This window comes from Bufo bufo, chromosome 4, assembly GCF_905171765.1.
Source record: "Bufo bufo chromosome 4, aBufBuf1.1, whole genome shotgun sequence".
Lineage (NCBI taxonomy): Eukaryota > Metazoa > Chordata > Amphibia > Anura > Bufonidae > Bufo > Bufo bufo.
Window position 1 is genome coordinate 494,671,331 of NC_053392.1, and position 8,209 is coordinate 494,679,539.

General features: G+C 46.3%; 1 protein-coding gene across 5 annotated transcripts in view; it reads right to left on the minus strand.

The window, feature by feature from the left end:
• The window catches only part of UTRN (utrophin), a 683,920-nt gene extending 679,692 nt beyond the window's left edge, over positions 1-4,228 (minus strand). For 3 of the 5 annotated variants that reach the window (XM_040429574.1, XM_040429571.1, XM_040429568.1), the window contains exon 1: positions 3,797-4,228. The gene's annotated coding sequence lies outside the window, so the exon portion shown is untranslated. The remainder of the gene's footprint in view (positions 1-3,796) is intronic. The other 2 variants (XM_040429572.1, XM_040429573.1) reach the window with 1 other exon arrangement.
• Positions 4,229-8,209: the final 3,981 nt, after the last annotated feature.

Below are 8,209 nucleotides of genomic sequence, written 5' to 3' on the forward strand. Positions count from 1 at the left end.
CTGTTCCGTTCCGCAAAATACGGAATGCACACGGACGTCGTCCGCATTTTTTGAAGATCCGTTTTTTTGCCGGACCGCAAATTAAAATACATACAGTCGTGTGCAAGAGGCCTAAATTAGTGAAGATGAGGTTATGTCCGAGTTCAGCTCTGAACCACTTTAAGAGAAAAAGCCACTGACCCCAAAAAAACACACCTAATGTGTCCAAAGCGCTGCTACAAAAATGCAGGTTTGTGCTGCATTCAATAATTTCCATAGTCTTCCATGTAAGGCCTCATTCACACATCCGTGTCCGTGATGACATCAGTGACAAGACGGTCAGTGGTTCATCTGTGAAGGAACCGTGTTTGGTCCTTGTGTCCATTTTTTGCCCTCCGTGCATCATCCGTATTCCACAGACATTGCTCAGCTGAAAATGAATTTAAAAGCTTCTCCTAGAAACGATCCATGAAACACGGACGAAACACGGATGCCATTGTGTTTTTTTCACAGACTAACTGACTATAATGGGCATGATGGATCTGTAGACACGGACAAAAATAGGGCACGCTTCCGCATCCGTATGTCCGTTCCACAGCCCCCCAAAAAAGATAGAACATGTCCTTTTCTTGTCCGTTTTGCGGACCAGAATAGGCATTGTTACAATGGGTCCACAACAAAAACGGATGCAACACAAACGTCACGCAGTCGTCATCCGTATTTTTGGTGGATCTGCATTTTGCAGACCCCAAAATACATAGGGTCTTGTGAATGCGCCCTAATGCCTGAAATCTCAGTGATTCATCCATGAAGATGTCAATGAAGGATCCATGTTTGGTCCGTATGTCCACTGTTGGCTCTCCGTGTGTCATCCATGTTTCACGGACACTGTACAGCTGTAAATTCATTTTCATAGCATCTCCTCCTAATGGTCCATGAAACACGGATGGCATTCGTGTTGCGTCCATGTTTTTCACGACCCAGAGACTATAATGGGCACGATGAAGAGAATGCTTCCGAACTAAAACCACAACCCACGGACCGTGCTAAAACACGGATGTGTGAATGAATGGGTAGGTGTGCTGTCCGCGGAGAACATGTACAGCACATGTCCGTGAATGACTGACGTGTGAATGACGCATAAGCCCTAACATTTGGGGCTGGTGATTTACATTTCCTACGGCAGGTTATTAAAATGGCAAGAATAGATTTGGTTAATTATCATGGGTAATTGCTTACGGTAATTACCACTGGTAATTGCTAAACATTTGCCTGCAGTATGTTTTATACTTTAGTACAGTATGTTTTACACAGTACGTTTTATAGGGCCAAGTAGATTTTTTTTATTTTTTAGTAAATCTAAAGTCCAAAAACATTTCTTAAAAAGAAGTTTCAAAATTCACTTTTCATGTGAAAAGGATCTAAATATAGAAATTCCAGGGGGCTGCCTATAATTAATACTGACTGTCCACTCCTAGCTTTATTTTGGGAGCTGAAGCATAGAAAGCTTCAGATTACTTGGCCAGGAGGATCTTGGAAAGAGGGAGAGGTTCCTGCTATACTTTCTTGGAACATATCTGCTATACAGTTTATCGACGGATCGAGGCTACTTGGCCTGGAACCTGCAGCAATCATGGAGGACAGGGGATTATGGAAAGCGGTGGCCTGCAGCCAGCACTGTTGTCAGACTTCTCGGTTGTGCAAGAAATCTATCAAATGTTGCACACTTTTTGTGAAATGTGTAGAATTTTAGGCTACGACAACACGCGTTGATGTGTGACAGCAAGTCTCAGAAAAGTGCGCCCAAAAACACTGGTCCAACTGGCTGTCAGGCGACTATATTAGAGCTGTCAGTTGGCTGTAAAAACATCTCAGAAGAGTCACATGTCACACATGACTTACATTGTGGTCTACGATGGCAAAGTTGAGTGCGACTTGTGACCACAAATCAAGTTGGGCTGCAGTAACCTAACACGGCCATTACACAGCTGATGGAGCTTTCTCCTTCCGCTCCCCCCCCAGTGGCAGCTGTTTGGTGCCAGACCCCTGTCCGCTAAATACAGACACCTTCCATGTGCTCACTCCCATCACCAGAAATGACTATTCTTGTCCGAAAAACAAAAATAGGACATGTTCTATCATTAGTGGAACGGACATATAGATGACATCCATGGGTTGTCCCCTTTTTTTTAACGGACCGATAGAAATGAACGGGTGTGCATGAGGCCTTAGGGTGGATTCACACATAGGTTTTTAGAGGCATTTTTCGGCACTTTTGCTCTTTTCTTGTTGTACAAGCTGCTTTTGCGGTAAATACACCGGCTCCAGATGTTATCTGTGGGAAATATAAACTACAGGACATACAAAGCACTGTTTCGTTGTTTTTCTTTAATTTTTTTTAGTGGTATTTATATGGATTTGCGCCAGATATCGCCCTTTGCCTTGTAAAAGGTGAAACCTGCACTGAAAATCCGCGCAAACAATCGACACAAAGCAGTTTTCGAAATAAGCTCCGCGGGTCATTCTCTTCATGGAAAGAGATTCCGAAAATCTCATCTGCTTTGCTGGTCATGTACTGAGCCTCATTCACATGTCCGTGCTCAAATCCGTGAAAAGGTGGTCAGTGGTGCCTCCTTGCAGATGTGCATGAAGGATCCGTGTCCGTTTTTACTGTTCGAGTGTAGGGTTGAGCGAACTTGTGTTTTAAGTTCGGCGTCTAAGGTTCGGGTTATCGAAGTATCCCGTTATGGATTCCGGACCATAACGGAATTTAGAATCCATAGCGGGATACTTCGATAACCCAAACCCGAACTTTAGACGCCGAACTTAAAACACAAGTTCGCTCAACACTATTCGTGTGCCATCCGTGTTTCACGGACACTGTGCAGCTGAAAACTGTTTTAAAAAGCATCTCTACCTAACACGCTGTGAAACACGGACGGCATCTGTGGTTTTCACGGACCTACAGACTATAAGGTGTGTGATGGATCTGTGAATACGGACAAATAGAGCATGCTTCCGCGCTAAAACCACGGACTGGAGACGTGGGCTGTCTGTGGAGAACACATACAGCACATGCATGTGGAACACTGACATGTGAATGAAGCTTTACGCATGTAATACACGCCGCGTGCGTATACCGTTACACATGTTGAAAGCGCTGACCAGCAGCCGATGGTCACACATACCGTAAAACCCTCTAACCAGCACTGGTGTCATTCTTTAAACCGGAGAGCACTAGGGACGCGGTGCCATCTGTGGGACCACACCATTGTCTGGGGCACCTCGGTCATTCTCAGATCGGTTTTTAACTTTTTACCTCAGGTAACAATGTGTAACCATATGGCGCACCTTTATCCTTACAAGCCTCATCCGCTCCCATCTGTCACACTCTGTCACCAATCAGAACCTGCTGACTTTCCTTCATGTGTTGTGTAATGTTAGGCGGCTCCTGCTCCTCCCCACTGCCATCCATTACCCCCTATACATGGCAGGGCACAGGTCTGTGTGACTGGCACATTGCTGGACAGGACTATCAGTCACAGGAGACACATGACTGAATCACACATGGAGGGGTGACCTTCTTTCCTGCCAAAATAAGGAACTACCAGAGCAAGGACTGCAGAGAGCACCTAGTAAATCATGTCCCGGTGCAGGGAGCTCCTCGTCCCGGTGCAGGGAGCTCCTCGTCCCGGTGCAGGGAGCTCCTCGTCCCGGTGCAGGGAGCTCCTCGTACCGGTGCAGGGAGCTCCTCGTCCCGGTGCAGGGAGCACTCAGACTCTCCACTGACATGAATTATTCAGCACTGTAATCTTACCTGGGAAGAGTCTCTGGCACAATGTGCAGTCACTTCATAGGTTCGCCAATAGCACCCAGAGGCACTGAGATCCCAACGATCTAGTGGGGGGAAGGATCCACTCACAACATCCCGGATTCCTTCCTGTGAGAGAAGTCTTACTTTTTACAGCTGCTCCTCCCTTTTACTTGGCACAGCAGGAAAAACTTGCAGCTGTCCGCTTACAGGAAAGAGTTAACTTTTCCTGTGCCGGTGAAGACTTCCAGAGATCCACACGATCCTGCGCTCGCTCGTAGGATCCGGCGATCACCCTCTGCGCCCGATCTTTCCCCCCGATATAAGTTGCATGGGTCTCCGCGGCCGTCCTGTGCGCTCGGGGCACTCTCCCAACTTTGTACTCCAGGTTCACCGCCGTAGTTCACTTGGACGGCGGCGCGGTCGGCTGCGACGAAACCGAGAGAACGTGGCACAGACTTGTCACGTCCCCGCCCACTCCGAATACATGGCCCTTCAGTGTGTACAGAGGGATGGGAGGCCGGCGTGCGCCATCTGCTGGACGACTCGCGTATGACCCTACTGTACCTGCGGTTCTCTATTTGTATAGCGCCACCATATTCCGCAGCGCTTTACCATTCAGAGGGATCAATCAGGCACAAATCAAATCAGCTCACAGGGTAATAAATAAAACACTAGGAATGAGAGCCCTGCTCACAAGAGCTGACACTCTATGAATAAATATAACTCAGATAAACATGTTGCCGAGTGCACAAGAGGTTCTGGACCCTTAAAGAAGAATTATGATATTAACCCTTTTCAGCCCCGGAGGATTTTTCACTTTTGTGTCTCAGTTTTTACTTCCCAGATCCATATCATGTATTATTCTGCTCGCACAGCCCTATGAGGGCTTGTTTTTGTGCCGGACAAGCAGGGCCGTCTTTAATATTGATTGGACCCTGGGCAAAAATTTATTTGGGCCCCCTGAATCACGCCTTCCCACACCTTAGCAGGCAATCACGCCCTCCACCACAACACACACAAAAAATCCACACCCCTGGTAGAGTACAGTGAATGACTGTAAATACTTCCAGTTCTGAAGACTCCAGCGGCTCAGGATCAGTGCTCTGGGCAGCTGGGCTCAGGCTGGAAGTGGGCGCCGCTCTGCAGGAAGGAGACCAGGGCTTGGCTCACCCTAGTGTTACAGTGCACCCCAGCACCCCACAGTATGCAGTATAGCACCCTATAGTATACAGCAACCCACAGTATGCAGTATAGCACCCCACACTATACAGTACCCCACAGTATATAGTAGAGCAGTATAGCAGCCCACAGTATACAACACCTCACAGTATACAGTAGAGCAGTATAGCACCTCACCGTATACAGCACCCCAAACTATACACGATACAGCACCCCACACTATACAGTACAGCAGTATAGCACTCCACAATATACAGTACCCACAGTATACAGCACCCCACACTATACAGTACAGCAGTATAGCACTCCACAATATACAGTACCCACAGTATACAGCCCCCCACACTATACAGGCCCGCACTATACAGTAGTTTACAGTATATTAGCATAACAGCCCTGTCACCTTTTTCTGATGTAATCTTCACAAAAAAAGCTCCACAGTCAAGGCAAACTTCTACAGCAACACTCCTGGCAGGACCTTGATGACCTCATAGCCATGTGACCAGTAATATTGCTAGGTTACTGGTCACATGGTGATGATGTCATCTAAGGTCCTAGAGAATCACAGCTCTCACAGTATGCTGCCTGGAGTGCCGGCAGGCATGGCATGGCAGCACCCCCTGTGTAGCTGACAGCCTGACACCCGGGGCAGTGGCTAGCAGGGCTCAAGCGGGAGCTGCCTTAGGCCCCCAGGAGCAACTGGGCTCGGGGCAGCTGCCCCTTTTGCCCCTTGTTAAAGACGGCCCTGCGGACAAGTTGTACTTTCTAATGGAATCATTTAAAGCGGTTAGCCAGCCCCTATAATGACCTCTCCAATGCCCGGGCACCTCGTATACCCCGCTCCCCGGCACCCGCATCGCTCAGGATGCCAGCAGGCCACCGCTGCATCTCCCCGTCGCTCAGACCAAAACATCTGGCGACGGGGGAGCAACCAATAGCAGGCCATGAATATAATCAGCCGCCCTGCATCGCGGGTGACACTGCGGAGGCTGGTTCCCGTCTTAGCCTGCTATTGGCTGCTCCCCCCCGTTGCCGGATGTTTTGATCCATGTGACAGGGAGATGCAGCGGCGGCTGTGCAGGGATCCAGAGCGACGCGGGCGCCGGGGAGCAGGTAAGTATATTGTATACGAGGGGCCCGGGCATTGGAGGGGTCATTATAAGGGTTGGATAACCCCCTTAATATTGCATACTATGTAGTGGGAAGCTGGAAAAAAATCCAAATGGGTTATATTTTTGCAGCGTTTCCTAGGAAGCAAAACTAAGGCTACTTTCACACTAGTGTTTTTCTTTTCTGGCATTGAGTTCCGTCACAGGAGCTCAATACCGGAAAAAAACTGATCAGTTTTATCCTAAGGCCTCATGCACACAAACGTTTTTTTTCTTCTGTTTACGGGCCGTTTTTTGTGTTCCGTATACAAAACCACTCATTTCAATGGTTCCGCAAAAAAAAAACGGAATGTACTCCGTATGCATTCCGTTTCCGTATTTCCGTTTTTCCGTTCCATTGAAAGATAAAACATGTCCTATTATTGTCCGCAAATCACGTTCCGTGGTTCCATTTAAGTCAATGGGTCCGCAAAAAAAACTGAACACATACGGAAATGCATCCGTAGGTCTTCCGTATCCGTTCCGTTTTTGCGGAACCATCTATTGAAAATTTTATGCCCAGCCCAATTTTTTCTATGTAATTACTGTATACTGTATATGGCATACGGAAAAACGGAACAGAAACAAAAAACGGAACAACGGTTCCATGAAAAACGGACCGCAAAACACTGAAAAAGTCATACGGTCGTGTGCAATAAGCCTAATGCTTTCTGAATGGAGAGCAATCCGTTCAGTATGCATCAGGATGCATCAGTTCAATCCCTCTTACGTTTTATGAAAGGAGAAAATACCGCAGCATGCTGCATTTTTCTCTCCGGCCAAAAATCCTGAACCTGTTCCGGCAAAACGGATCCGTTCTTTCCGTCCATGCATGCGCAGACAATTAAATATGTGAAAAAATAAATACCGGATCCGTTTTTCCAGATGACAACCGGAAAGACGGATCCGGTATAGCAATGCATTTGTGAGACGGATCCGGATCCGTCTCACAAATGCATCCGTTTGCGTCCAGATTGCCTGCCGGAATCCTCTGATGTAAGTGTGAAAGTACCCTCACCCGTTCCTTTCATTCTCCATATCAGTACAGAGATACCGTATATATTTATATACAGTACAAACCAAAAGTTTGGACACACCTTCTCATTCAAAGAGTTTTCTTTATTTTCATGACTATGAAAATTATAGATTCACACTGAAGGCATCAAAACTATGAATTAACACATGTGGAATTATATACATAACAAACAAGTGTGAAACAACTGAAAATATGTCATATTCTAGGTTCTTCAAAGTAGCCACCTTTTGCTTTGATTTCTGCTTTGCACACTCTTGGCATTCTCTTGATGAGCTTGAAGAGGTAGTCCCCTGAAATGGTTTTCACTTCACAGGTGTGCCCTGTCAGGTTTAATAAGTGGGATTTCTTGCCTTATAAATGGGGTTGGGACCATCAGTGGCGTTGAGGAGAAGTCAGGTGGATACACAGCTGATAGTCCTACTGAATAGACTGTTAGAATTTGTATTATGGCAAGAAAAAAGCAGCTAAGTAAAGAAAAACGAGTGGCCATCATTACTTTAAGAAATGAAGGTCAGTCAGTCAGCCGAAAAATTGGGAAAACTTTGAAAGTAAGGGCTATTTGACCATGAAGGAGAGTGATGGGGTGCTGCGCCAGATGACCTGGCCTCCACAGTCACCGGACCTGAACCCAATCGAGATGGTTTGGGGTGAGCTGGACCGCAGAGTGAAGGCAAAAGGGCCAACAAGTGCTAAGCATCTCTGAAAAATCCTTCAAGACTGTTGGAAGACCATTTCAGGGGACTACCTCTTGAAGCTCATCAAGAGAATGCCAAGAGTGTGCAAAGCAGTAATGAAAGCAAAAGGTGGCTACTTTGAAGAACCTAGAATATGACATATTTTCAGTTGTTTCACACTTGTTTGTTATGTATATAATTCCACATGTGTTAATTCATAGTTTTGATGCCTTCATAGTCATGAAAATAAAGAAAACTCTTTGAATGAGAAGGTGTGTCCAAACTTTTGGTCTGTACTGTATATATAATTTTTTTATTATTTTTCTTCTTGTGTTTTAATACAGTTTAAAAAACTTTGTAAAAAATTAGTTTTTTTCTA